This window comes from Rosa rugosa, chromosome 6 (assembly GCF_958449725.1).
Source record: "Rosa rugosa chromosome 6, drRosRugo1.1, whole genome shotgun sequence".
Classification (NCBI taxonomy): Eukaryota; Viridiplantae; Streptophyta; class Magnoliopsida; order Rosales; family Rosaceae; genus Rosa; species Rosa rugosa.
The window spans coordinates 46623460-46637690 of record NC_084825.1 but is presented as its reverse complement, the minus strand read 5'-3'; the positions used below and the strand labels follow the sequence as shown (position 1 = coordinate 46637690).

The 14231-nt window shown below is 41.0% G+C and overlaps 1 long non-coding RNA gene and 1 pseudogene across 6 annotated transcripts; one reads left to right on the top strand and one right to left on the bottom strand.

Moving 5' to 3' along the window:
* Window positions 1-203: 203 nt before the first annotated feature.
* Window positions 204-1976, bottom strand: LOC133718890 (UDP-glycosyltransferase 76F1-like; annotated as a pseudogene).
* A 443-nt stretch (window positions 1977-2419) lies between these two features.
* On the top strand, window positions 2420-4702 carry LOC133718272 (uncharacterized). 6 transcript variants are annotated; one of them, XR_009850206.1, is made up of 5 exons: window positions 2420-2594; window positions 3445-3581; window positions 3837-3903; window positions 3984-4128; window positions 4502-4702. It is a non-coding gene; the product is annotated as an uncharacterized LOC133718272 (long non-coding RNA). The 6 variants fall into 6 exon arrangements; XR_009850205.1 differs by having other exon boundaries at window positions 2421-2594; window positions 3445-3537; window positions 4007-4128; XR_009850203.1 differs by having other exon boundaries at window positions 2421-2594; window positions 3445-3537.
* Window positions 4703-14231: the final 9529 nt, after the last annotated feature.

Below are 14231 nucleotides of genomic sequence, written 5' to 3'. Positions count from 1 at the left end.
CTCGCAAGCGCACGAATCGTTGTTAGTATAGTACAGATGTACTAGGTCACAAGGTTACTAGTATAGTACATATCTGCATTTAATAATTCATAATAGAATAGTGAGCAGATTTGGAGGTCCCAATAGAAACACTCATTTAGAAATACCCTAATACAAGATAACAGTCATATTTCATTTTGTAAATGATGTCCCGCACACACATTTCTAATCAATCACTGGCTTTCAATCAAGTTTTATAAACAAATGATTCTAATGATAAAATGTGATTAACCAAGTCATTCAAAGATTGGCATGAAGAGCCGCCTTGTCTCGGGCAAAGATTTGCCTCATCCTTTAGCTTTGACAGCCTCTCTCTCATCTGTTCCCCTTCTGTCTCCACCATTAGTTTTCTAATTGTTTTTTCAATGTCGCCTCTCTCAACCCCATGTTGTAACTGCAACCCGACCTTCCAAACATCACTTACATATCTTGCATTCATCATTTGATCAGAAGAACATGGCATACAAATCATAGGAACCCCCTCGCAGATACTCTCCAATGTAGAATTCCAGCCATTGTGAGTCCAAAACACACCAACTGCTTGATGGGCAAGCACTTCTTTTTGAGGTGCCCATTTAACAATGTGTCCCCTACCATTCAAGGTCTCAAGAAACCCACTAGGTAATGGTTCAAGCCAATCTGACCCATGGACTAATCTGGGTCGAACCACCCACAAGAAGGGTTGCTTGCTCTTGGCTAGTCCCCAGGCTATCTCCAAAAACTGAGCTTTGTTTATTGTGGCAATGCTTCCAAAACTAACATAGATAACAGATTTTGGTGCTTGAGTGTTTAGCCATGAAATGCAACTCCGGTCTTGTGATAATAAGCTACTTGTAGAAGTGGTTGCTGGGACACACTTGTGAAATGGGCCTATTGGGAAAATTGGAATGTGAAATTCCTCGCGAAGTGTGGCCAGGGCATGTTGCTCAAGGTCTTCATAAGTATTAATAATAAACCCATATGAGGCCTTGGTTTCATACGTAAGGTTGTGTACTAGTTTAAAAAATCTCTCTGGGTCAGAACTGTTGATCATCGGAAGATCTTTAACTCTGAGAGGTGAAAATTCTGTCACCGCCGGCTCTTTCAGTCGAGAATCTGTTGCCAAACAGAAATTAGGCAAATAAAAGTGCTGTCAAATGTGCTGCATTGAAAATAGCTAATACACAAGCTCAAGCTGCAAGTAATAACATGAAATGATATGTAGCTCATGTGATGAAGAGAGCAACAACTCAAATGCAAGATTATGTGATTTTGTTACTAGTGGTAGTGTAGCTCATGAAATAGTTATATTGTGGTGAGAAAAAAGTTTGGCTGGGAAGTCCGCTATCTTGGCTTGTTCCTCATATCCAATATGATGTCACAGAACCAAAATGAAGTTTTCTGCATGGTGATTAATCTCATATCCAATAAAGTGTAAATTTTAAATCTGCATTTGTCTTTTAGAAAGAAACTAACTGTACCTTGTTTTGGAACGTAACCCTTTTTCTGCAAGAGTGGAAATGCAGATATAAGAGCAGTGAAAGAGGCACTACCGGTCCTTAACAGAATGGTTGGGATCTTGAGGCTCTCTGCCACAGATTGAGTGAAATCAAAGACAGGGTCAGAGATCAAGCAAGCAACAGGCTCTTTTGAGACATCAGATACCAAGGTAGCCAAGCATTCCCTGAAAGGTTCACAACACTTTGTGTTAAGGTGAGAAAGAAGGAGGAGGAGATCCTTTTCAGCAGCCTCGCTCTCAGATAAGTTATCTGAGATCGAGTGGTAGGTAAAGTGAGGATGGGTTGAAGGGTTTAGAGAGTTGAAGTTGGTGTGAATGATGGTTATGGAGAAGCCTTTGAAGTACAGATGTTGGCCAGCTCAAGCATGGGGTTCATATGGCCTTGCAAGGGCAGTGGGAAGAGTATCAATCTCCGGCCTTTCCTCTGCTCCATTACAATTTCAGAGGGACGTTGGTACTCTGTTTGCTTGAGGCTTTAGCCTTTAGGTCTCTTTGGTTTCTTTAATCTCACCGTCCCCGTAGCCTATATATATATGATGATATTGTATTGCATCGTATTTAATTTGCAGCTCTGTTAGGTTAGGCAGCTGCACAGTATACATCTTATCAGTGATCTACAGGCAACCCTAGTTACCCAGCAACCTTTCTGATGAAACTCTTACTGATGGTTACGTGCAGTTACGTACTAATTAACGGTGAAGAACAGAAGAATTCTGATCTCTATTAATAAAGCGAAGAGGGTGTTACTGTTCATCTTTGGGGAAACTTTCGAACTTCCCAAATTGCCCATGGTGTGGGTGAGGTGGCAGACAACAAGGAGGGTTAGGAACGTAAATGCAGAAAGAATGGTGAGGTGGAAGATCATGGAGAGAGCAAGAGAAGAGACGGACGCCTGGCTTCTGCCGACACCGAGAAAAAAATGAGAGAGAAGAGAACAAGGAAGAAAGCAAGAAAACAGAAGAAAAGAAAAGAAAAGAAGAAGAAGAGGGAGACGGGAAGTCAGCACAGGTGCATGATGGTCGATTTGAACAGAAATCGAGTAAACTGATCATTCCAGGTAATCTACCATGGCTTCTAATTTATTTCATTTATTCTTTGTCAGTCTCTCAGCCTCTCCACTATCTGGGATCAGTTTATATCCATAAAAAAAAAAAAAAAAACAATCTCAGATAAAGCAGTATAAATCACCGGCCGTTTTGATTTTTTCCTGTTGAAGAACCAATCCAAGTAGTCAGATTCCAGTAAATTTGAGATCTAATTTCTTACTAATTAAGGTTGTTTCAAGAAGTTCCCAGCTTTTGTTCATTCTGTTTATTGGGTTGCTGAATTTCGAGTTTGCTATGATTCAGTCTATAAGGTACAAGCAAGGATGTGGTTAATTTAGTTTAGAATTGGAATTGCATGTTGCATTAGTTTTAGTTGCTTTTGCTATTGACTTCGTGTAAATAACAGCGACATTTAGATCATTATTAGATTTATCCTTAAGCTTGAAGTGATTTTTGGCTCTCTGTATTGTTGTTTTTAACTTTTCCTTTGGGTATATCTCTATTTTGCTATTAGTGGCTGTTAACTCAATTCTTTTATTTGATCCGGGTTTATTGTTGGACCATTAGGTGCCTTTTTTGTTTGCCTGTTTAATAATATGAATCAGCTTATGCATAAAACAAGGACCTTTTGTTTTTGTTCATATTTTTGGTTTACAGCTTTTTGATTAATCATGTTTCTGACCTTCTTCTTAAAGTTCCTGCAAATTAAACCGTCCTTTTTCCCTATCAGTTTTCATTTTGTTCTGTTGCGGTTATAATGCAATTTAAAGTGAAGATTTTAACCTACTTTATATTTGGTAACTTTTTATTTCTTCTGAAATTTTAGATTCTGATGCTGTAGAAGCTTTCACCTTTGTGTAGAATCGGCAACAAGATGGAGCTATTAGGACAAAAGTAAGCTCTTGGTTAGATGATACCCACAATTGTGCATTCGACCAACTGCGAGTTGTCAAAGTAAGCGACTTTTCCGGCATGAAAGCTGAACTAGCACTCATCAGGTTTCTGCTTTTAAATTCAGTTGTGCTTGAGAAGATGTTTGCTGATGATTGGTTTGGTACCTTACTTGATGCAAAAACTTCTCTGTTACATGAACTTTTTTGACAATTTAATATTGAGATCTCTTCTATTGTCCAAAATCATGACCAGTTTTTTACTTGATGTTTTAGAAGGGTAGGTAGGATGCACAAGTGAACGCAGAAAAAAATGAAACCTTGGATGAGTTTTTGTTAAATTAGTTTATCTTCTATTTGCAGAAACAACGATGCAGACATTCAAGATTATGACATGAAAGTCAGTTGGTAATATACTATGTTAATTAGGGTACTGCTATCACAAAGAATTGAATTTTGCTTCCTCATCTCCTATAATTTTAAAGCATCTGTTTGAGCTGCTTAGTGCAGTGTTATTTCTTTGATATTGACAGGTGATGTCTTCTGTGGAGTTGGTCCAATAGCTATCTCTGCAGCATAGATTGTAGGACGAGTTTATGCTGCTAAATATCTGCAAGGAAATAGTGGTCTCAACAACCTCGATAGGAAGATTAAGGTATGAAAGCAATTATTGCAGCAACATATAATCACAATGCTTTTTCCTATTTTTGATTTAGAGAGGAATCAGGGGAATTGAGAAGTAGAAAACTTATAACACCTTTATCTAACCAAAATGGATTACAAAGGCTAAAGTAAAAACGTAACACACTATTAATTATGGCAGTGCTTTTGAATTGAATTATAAATATGTTTTATTGCACATTCCCATGAAATAGGTTCAGTTTATCATTTCCTCATGTTCTTGATAACTGATATTTACCTCTTTACTGTTTCATTACAACAGCATCTATTTGAGAAATTATTTGATAAGTTTAACCAGAGTAATATTGGCCGACTTTTGCCTTACTAATTTGCAATGATCTCTTCAGGTACATGCAAGATTATCTTCCCTGTCAGTGCTTCTACTCCTGCTGAATTGTAAATGAAAGAATATCTCCATTTGTAAATGAAAGATCAGTTTGTGTTTTCACTTCCATTTGTAATATCTTCTGTATATACAATAAAATCCTTTTTCATTTACAAGATTTGTTACAATATAAAATAATCATAATAAATCAAACATAAATTAATCGCCGCACTTCCGCACGCGCTTGCGCGCGTGCAGGAAGGCTAGTGATATGAAGTAGAAGATGGACCATAATTTATTATGCATATAATGCAAAACAACCACATACGGGGTCGGTTCAGAGCCATCAGTTTTGCAGTACAGGCATTCACTGCTACAAGTATGAGTCATAGCCACGTATAACATGTGACAAAATTGGGCCAAAAGCCACATATGTGTGTCCAAGACCCATGGTCACACTACAACCACGTTTGTTGGGTCTGTGACTTGTAGGCCTGTTGCTTTCCCTAGAAATTAAGGCCACATTTACTGATGGGCCAATGTGGGATTCTGACAATTGTAGGCCATCTTTTATATACCCAGGAAACTAATGTGTCCAGCTCTTTTTTGATTTTTTTTTTTTTTTTTTTTTGAGAAGAACACAGCTCTTTTTTTATTTTAATCATACCATTAGTTAAAATGGTGGGTCCCCTTATTTTAATTGCCATCTTTTTTGTCATATAAACGATTCCTTTCTAGACACGAACCTTGATTGTCCGTGACTTTCACCTTCAAAAATTTAAAAAAAAAATTTATTTACTGCATCTTTAATTACAGAAATATAAATGCTTCTTTTCAAATTTATATATTTCTAAATCATTTCCATTACAATCAGCTAGCTGCCTTATATTCATTCCATTTTAATGGAAATAAAATTACTGGACTAATATATTGAATCCATCAGTTAACTGATGATATAAACTAGTTAATCAGGTTTTGTATATGGTACAAATGATATTGAGTTTCTAGATTTGAATTTCATAACCTCCTAGCTACCGTTGATGAAGTTAAAAAGAAAATGCAGATGCTCAACATGATTATGCAGAAGGTTAGATTGGAATCAACCTTGATCTATTAGAGGAGCCTAAAACATATCCGAAATAAAGCAGTGAACTAAATGATAAATTTGTAGAAAAGCAATCACCAGCTTTAGTCACTTTAAAATAAAGCAGAAAATTTATAAACATCAAAGAAAGTCTTCAAATTGAGGACAATTTGATGTAATGTAATCGAAAAACAGGTATCCCAAATCGTTAACTAGAAAGTAATCTTCATGAAGTCTTCATTTTAGTGGTCCACATTAGAAGTTTTCCCTATAAAGCAGTCATCCAAGGACAATTTTAAGAAATCCCAAACAAAAAAAAGTAATATTAATATTAATACTCTAGAAACAATTGTTTTTAGATCTGTGAGTACAACAACTTATTCCAAACTTCTTAGTCCTCACCTAACCGATCTAAATGAAAAGACGACCTAGCAGGACGCTCTGCTAGGGTTTGTGGTGCGGCGGCCCTTCTGGTTCGTCGTGACCTATACCTACTCCATTCATGGAGAAAATTTCAGGCTTTTGCCTCTTCATCTTCGTCTTCGTTGTATTCGGAGGCAGTGCGTCTGTTGAGCAGAGTTTGGGCGCTGCTGGGGCTGTGTCGGTGGGCCACGTTACTATTGGTACACCATCAGGGAAGCAGCCCTGGTGGTCTCAGGGGTTTAGGGCGAGGTCTCGCTGCAGATGCGATGGTGATTGGTACTTGGCCAGATCGATGGTTGAAGGATAAGGGCGGTGGGAACCCGGTTTCGTCTTCTGCCGGTGGGTTTGGTTCTTCATCTACTTTGGAGGGGATCGGTGGTATCTCTCTACAATACCTGGACTACGACGTTATCAGGACGGGGCTGAAGAACGTCGGATCCTGGTGCGAGGTGAGGGGATTGGGTTCTGGTGGCGATGGTCGAGAGGTGGTGTCGGCTTGTTGGGACTTCGATGGCGGCAATTTGTTGGTCGGCGATGGCTATAGCAGTTTGGCAGTCTCCTCCATTGCAGGTCTACGGACGTGTCCCACAGCGCTGCTGTCCAAATCGTTGGCATCAAGATCCGGATCTGGGATCCAGGTGGGCTTGGCAAATGGAGCCGGATTTGGGATCCGGGTGAAGTTTGGTTTTGGCCTACGGCCCACAATCTTTGTTGGGCTTTTTATGATTCGCTAGAATGGATTGGGGCTCCTGTGATTTACTGGTATTGGATCCAGGACCCAGTTCTATGGTATTTGTTCGTGAAAGATCGTCTGCCAACATGGCCATGTTCTGACACCCTTGGCCGGCTTCGATCTTTAGGTGGGAGAGTGCCTTCATTCCAATGCCAAGTTGATTGTTGTCAATTTGTGCATTGGAGTTCGATGGGTAGTCAAACCACCGACTACTCAATTCACTACACGGCTGCAATCCGTAGTGTAAAATCAGCGGTGCGTCTCGACGTTGCTGCTCTTGCGTTATTAAGTTCTTATATTTCATATGTACTTTTCTTTTCGTACTGTTTTATTCCCTTCTTGATGTCTTTTGGCATCGTATCGTTGTAATCTTTCAATTTCAATAAATGGCTTACCTCATTCGATTCAAAAAACAACTTATTCCAGGAAAAATAGTGTGAAACCTATTAATTGTAATGAGCAGTATCAGAATCATAGATTATCCAAAAAACTATATCCAGATCTTTGTAAATAACAAATTTATGAGCATATGCAGTAATAGGAGGGCCAAAACCGATTGCTATAAACTCATAAAAATTAGATCTTGAAAAATATTGAGAATCTACTAAATATCCACCAAATTCTAAATTCTACAAATTCAATTTTATTCAGGTTTAATTATTTGTTCAATTGAATTTTCATCTCAAATAGCAGTGAAATAAGATTAAATAACAATAATTCCATAAAATAAAATCAATAAATAAAAAAACAAATATTACTAGACCTGAGACTTTTCAACCAAAAAATACTGAAAGTGTTCAAGTAAAACCCTAATTTGTGTTTGGCCCAAACTCTAGGTTACTTGACCTAGTGGTAATATGGTTTAATTAGAAGAATCTAGAGATTATCTTTCCTTGTATGATTCAGACTCTATGCATTGTAATCCTCTATATAAAGAGGCCCCTATTATCAATGAGAATACACAGTGATTTCCTCTCAATTCCAGTTTCTCTAAAACACGTTATCAGCACGAAGCCCTAACCCTGAAATAAATAGCCAAACCCTGATTCAATAAGCTAAAAACCTTGAATCCGAATACAAAACCTTGAAGCCTTTTCTGCCTCCACCTCACACCTTGAAGAACTCAATTCCAGGAGTCCAGAACCGGCGGCGGTACCCCAAGAACCGGCCGGAAACCTACCGAACCGGCCACCGGAAGCTTCATACAACCCGCAGCAAATATTCCACCGGTTCACCATCTTATGGACCTCCAATTTCCACAAAATTTTGTCTACAGAAGTCCCTAGATCTGCGGATTCAGGAACCGGAAGAAATCTTACAAGAACCGGCCTAAAAAGATGTGAACCGGCCACCTGAGCGTCAGAACTCTTGAACCGGCAGAAACAGAAAAGAAAAGAAAAAGAAAAGAAGAAGAAAGAACAAGCCCAGCCCAGAAGGAAGAAGTCAAAGCCCAGAGAAAAGGTCAAAGCCCAACCCACTGCCAGAAGCCCACTGACATCAGTGCCACATCATCAGCCACGTCAGCGCAACACGTCATCACAAAGGGCCACGTCATCGCGACACGTCAGCACCGGTAGCAACAGTCAACCTTCGGTCAATTCTCGGTCAACGATGGTCAACGACGGTCAACCTTCCGGTCAACGACTTTCCGGCGACTTCCGGCCATTTTCCGACCACTTTTTCCGGCCAAAATTTCCGGCGACCTATTTCAAGGTATTTTTTACTAAACGTTCCCGTTTTTTAGAGTTTTTAAATTCAATTTCTCTTCTTTTTCGGGGACTTGCAACCTCCCTTCTTCTACCCTCCTTTCTTTATTATAGGGGAGACCAAATTAAGCCGAACTGTGGGGGTTCGTGCTCACTCCAAGCTTGGAGTTTGTAGAGCCCTCCAAACTTGGAGTTTGTTGATATGAAACGATCGACCGCAAACATCATTGTTTCGATCTAATCCAACCCCTCTTGGAATCGAATTTCTTGGAAGCGACTACGCTCAGAAATTTTATATGTTTTCGTGGTAGCCTTTTACGCTCCGAAACTAACCCTAATGTCTTGTTCTCTTTCAGGATGAGTAACCTGAACAAATTGGACTTTGCTCCATTGGGAACAACTGGCTCTGAATATCACAGGTGGGTTCGTGATATCCGCCAGCATCTCAAGGCCAATGGAATTCTGGATACGATTCTCGAGCCTTGCCAGGACGTGCATATGTTGAGTAAGCTCAAGCTTTGGAAGCAAATAGAGCAGCCTTAGAGGCAAATAAGGCGAAAGCCATCATCCTAATGACTCGTCATAAGGATGATTCGCTCCAGTACGAGTGTATGAATGAAGAAGACCCCAGAAGGCTGTGGGTCTCACTCGAAGAAAGATTTGGCAACGTCCGTGACTCCCTGCTTCCTGACCTAGAAGTGAGATGGCATAGCCTCCCCTTCTGTGATTTCAAGTCAGTTTTTGACTACAACTCGGAAGCACTTCGCATTAAAGCCTTAATGGAATTCTGTGGTAAAGAGATCACAAATGTGATGTTGATTGAGAAGACTCTCCCTACCTTCCCCGTCTCTGCATTGATGGTTGCTAAGAACTATCGAATTGATGTTACTGCAGGACGGATCACAAGGTTTCATGAGCTCATTGGAGCTATGAATGTCGCTGAAAATCATGACAACATCCTTGTGAAGAACTATAATTCGAGATCCGTGGAAATAGAGCATATTCCGGAATCCAATTATAGTCACGCCCCTAAGAGAAGGCGCCAAGAGCAAACCCTAACCTTAGGGATACTTCTGGATGTTCTGGTCCATATAATCGCTCTACTTGGGAAGGTAACCGCCAATATAGGCGAACACGGAACCGAAGAGGTCAACGTGGAAAGAGAGAGGGAGGCAACGCCTCTGGCCATGTTGGTGGCGCCACCAACACTAAGAGCCATCTAAATGACGCTTTCAAAGCACCTCAATCAATGGAGTTTGAGCAAAGAGATGTATGTTCTCGATGTGGAGTGTCTGATCATTGGGCACACATTTGTAGAGCTCGTGAAGAAATCGTCACCGCCTACAAAGCATATTGTGAAGCAAGAGAAGCTCACTATATGGAACAAGAAGATCAAGAAGATGATCTAGAGTGAAGGGTTGAAGACTACAAATCTGGCTGGGATCAATAGATCGCCAATTCTGTTTAAGTCTTTATTTTTCCAAGAGATGTAATAGGCAATTGCCATATACTTCGTAGTAAATGCCAATGGTTTAAGTCTTTCTTCAAAGCAGGCTCACCCAAAATAAGTGTGATGTCTAGGAAGGTTCTGAGATTAGTGGTACTTAAGCGAGCCTTGCTCCACCGACATCTCTCTACTCACCTGGTCACATTTATTTTGGAATTACCGAAAGAAGTTAGACGACTACCATTGTTTTGCATTAGCTAGCATTTTGGATTAGATTTTCTTTGGTCAAAGAGACAATGATGTAACTCCGTTGGCTTATGAATAAAATTTCGAGTTCTTCTCATGATGACTCAATTTTGATTCTGAGCATATTACTTTTGTGACTACGATGGCTGGGTCATCAATATTAAATCAAGGACATGGAATAGCCCCAGTTCCCCCTGCCAAATGGCACCTTGATTACTGTCGCAAAAACTCTCTACGCTCCTAGGGCAAATCGCACCTATGAATTGCGAACGGATTCCATGCGAAAACGCATGTAGAGAACGGAAATGTGTTCCTTTGCAATACCTCTAATGATTGCGAACAAAGGCGCATCTTAGAGAAGTTTATGTGTCTCTCTAGTGGACTTTATGTCACTATTCGAGCTATTAAATCCAATAAAGTTATGAGAGAATGTCTCTTGGATTTAGATACATAGTGGCTTTGTCACGACAAGATAGATCATCCTAGTCATGATATGATGATCCGTCTACAACAGACTTCACATGGACATCTTTTCTATCAAGCGAAATGAAGCATGAATCAAAAGTTGATTTCTGGATTAAGTGTGACCGACGCTGCTGCCTAGGGCACCGCCTCCGTCCACCACCAGCCTAGGGCTGGCATAGTCCATATCCATGACGCCATGGATGGCGTCCATCATGGTGATGGCGCCTCAGGTGATGATGCAATCACCAACTTTGCTTCAAATAGCGTTTCAGACGCTCAGGCCCAACCAAAATCTTCATTGGTTACTTCTAAAGCCTTTCGCTCGTTTTACAAAACCAGTTCCTTATGGAAACTAGGACTGAGACCGTCCTATGCAAAGGATATGAAAATACTCATTATGTTCTTACATAGAATCCGTAGGGATTCTGTGGACTGATTCAACCAACTTGCGGACGTTTAAATATCTCATGATGTTGGTTGACATGCAAACACGCTGGTCACGTGTTGTGCCATTGTCCACTTGTAATGCTGCTTATGAAACACTCCTAGCACACATCATATGACAACGGGCTCACTCCCCGAATCATCCTATTCAGTCAATTGGATTTGACTATGCTAGTGAGTTTACATCGAAGACTTTCGATGGTTATTGCAATGGGACTGATGTTGGACATCATATTCCCATGAACACACCCAAATGGTCTCGCGGAAACGACTACGATGGTAGTCCGGACGTTGGTAATGCGCACCAACCTCCTTATATCCGCTTGGGGTGATGCAATATCACATGCAGCTATGCTAATTCTTCTACGACCCACCGCCACTCAATCTACCTCTGCGTTACAGCTAGTGACTGGGTACAAGTATCGTACTTACGCATATTTGAGTGTGCTATTTATGTGCCAATTGCGTCGCCACAACGTACTATGATGGGTCCTTACAGACGAATGAGCAACTCAATTGGATTTGAGACTCCAACAATCGTCCGCCACTTAATGCCCTTGCATGGCGATCTCCTTACCGCTAGATTTGTGGATGTCACTTTGATGAGACAGTCTTCCCGTCGTTTGGGGGAGATAAGAACATAGATGTTCAGCAGGAACGACAGGAATTGTCGTGGCCTGTCCCCACTATGTCTCATCTCGATCCCTACTAAAGTGACGAGATCACACATCTGCTACAAATATGCCTGCAAGGAAGTACGTCCCTACTAGAGGACGTAGCGCCACCCTACACGGAGGTAGGCATGGCGCCAACGCCAAAGAGAGTGGCACTCTGGCGTTACAGGCCATGGCCCCAGCTAGGATGAGTGGGAGGCCCGTGGGTTCGAAGGATACCTTGGCACAAACCAATCCTTGGATCATCGACACTCAAAATCCGTCTCATGAGTATCTTCCGGGTTATGGTTATCGTTGGGGGACGTCTCAATGTTAGAACCTATTCCTGAGAATATAGAGCTCTATGAAACTTACACTAGTGTACATGAGATGTGGGATAGAAACTCCATCATAATTGATGATGTAGTTGCGCATTTCGTTGCGCATGAGTTTGTTGAGTCTGATAATATCGAAGCACGCTCCGTTGATGAATGAATGCCAACGTAGAGAGATTTGGCCTAAATGGAAAGATGCGATCCAGGTTAAGATGGATTCTCTAACGAAGTGGAAGGTTTTCTGAGCCAGTAATGCCAACAGCTCCTGACATAAAACCTATTGACTAATGGGTCTTCGTTAGAAAGCGTGATGAGAAAAAGAGATGGCAATCTCGCCTTATGGGGCAAGGCTTCTCACAAAACGCCCTGGAATCGACTACGATGAGACATATTCTCTCGTAATGGATGTCATTGCACTCCACTACCCTGTCAGTTTGGTAGTTTCCGAATAACTGAACATGCAGCTTACAAATGTGATCACTACATATCTCTATAGGGATCTAGATACGGAATATACATGAAGGTTCATGGTGAACTTCATTTACCCAAGTCAAGTGGCTCTAGACCACAGAGCGCGTTTCCAAAGAGGTTGAAACGCTCACTAAAGTGACTAATTGATTGGGAAGGGATATGCCCACGCGTTTCCATAACAAGTTTCGGATTCTATCGCGGTTCATGTTGGACATGATCTTCATTGGAAGCCCTTAAAGAGTTAAGGAAAACCACTGAACACTTGAAATCCGATTTTGAGATGAAGGATTATGGGAGAACACGATTATGTCTCGGTTTGGAACTTGAGCATCGTGTTGATAGATGCTTAGGCATTTTGACAAGGTCTAGCCTTCAAGCACCCCCATGATCGTCCGTAGTCTTGATCCTGAAAAGGATCCTCTTCGTTCGAAGGATGATGACGAAGATGAGCTAGGGGCAGAAATGCCCTAGTTAAGTACAATAGGCGCATTATTGTACCTAGCTCAATGCACAAGACCGGAAATCTCATTTGCCATGAACTTGTTAGCTAAGGTATAGCTCTGCGCCAACGCGACGCCATTAGGATTGGTGTAAAAGATATTTTTCGGTACTTGAGATGTACGATTGATATGGGCTTGTTCTATCCCTACAGAGATGATGGATTCGGACCCATCACACACCAGGAACGCCGCCAACACTGGCCTGCGTCCATTATCCCCATCCCAAAACAACATGTGTTTTGGAAGGTTTTGCTGATATTGGGTATCTCTCTGACCCATACAAAGGTCATTCTCAAAATGGTTAAGTGTTCACCATGGGTAAAGACCATGATATCTTGGAGGTCTACAGAACAGACTCTAGTCGCTATGTCTTCGAACAATGCAGAGATCATTGCTCTTCACGAAGAGGTTCGTGAATGTATGTGGATTAGATCCATAATTACGCATGTTCGAACAATTGTGGTTTGAAGTCTACCATAGATGAGCCTACGAGCATTTAGGATAATGCTGCTTGTTTTGTATAAATGAAGCAAGGCTACATCAAAAGCGACAGCACCAAGGATAATCAGCAACAACAGACTCTCCTCAAGATCAAAGTGAACTAGGTTCAATCTGAGGACAGTGTGGCAGGCTTGCTCACTAAGTCATTGCCTCAATTCCACTTTCGAGAAACATGTTGGTAGCATCGTTTGCGGAAGTTATCCGAACTCCCATGACTGTTGTCATCAGGGGGAGATGCAGACATCAGGGGGAGATGTTTACATGTATGGTCTCGAAACGTGAAGGGTGTGTTGTGCCACTGGGTTTTTGTTACTTGGCAAGATTTTTAATGAGGCAACGAGAGAAGCACCGCGTTTGGGCAACACAAGGGGGAGTGTTCAAGTAAAACCCTAATTTGTGTTTGGCCCAAACTCTAGGTTACTTGACCTAGTGGTAATAGGGTTTAATTAGAAGAATCTAGAGATTATCTTTCCTTGTATGATTCAGACTCTATGCATTGTAATCCTCTATATAAAGATGGCCCTATTATCAATGAGATTACACAGTGATTTCCTCTCAATTTCAGTTTCTCTAAAACAGAAAGCTAGTTTATCAAATAAGGAAAAGGAAAAGATTCGGCTAATTACCTCATCCTCTTCCTCGCTGTCATTGTTGTTGGAATCATCGTCACCTCCCTTGCCAAGAAAAAAGGAAACTTAATCATATAATTCCAAGCCATGCACAATCTTAATATCAATACTAACT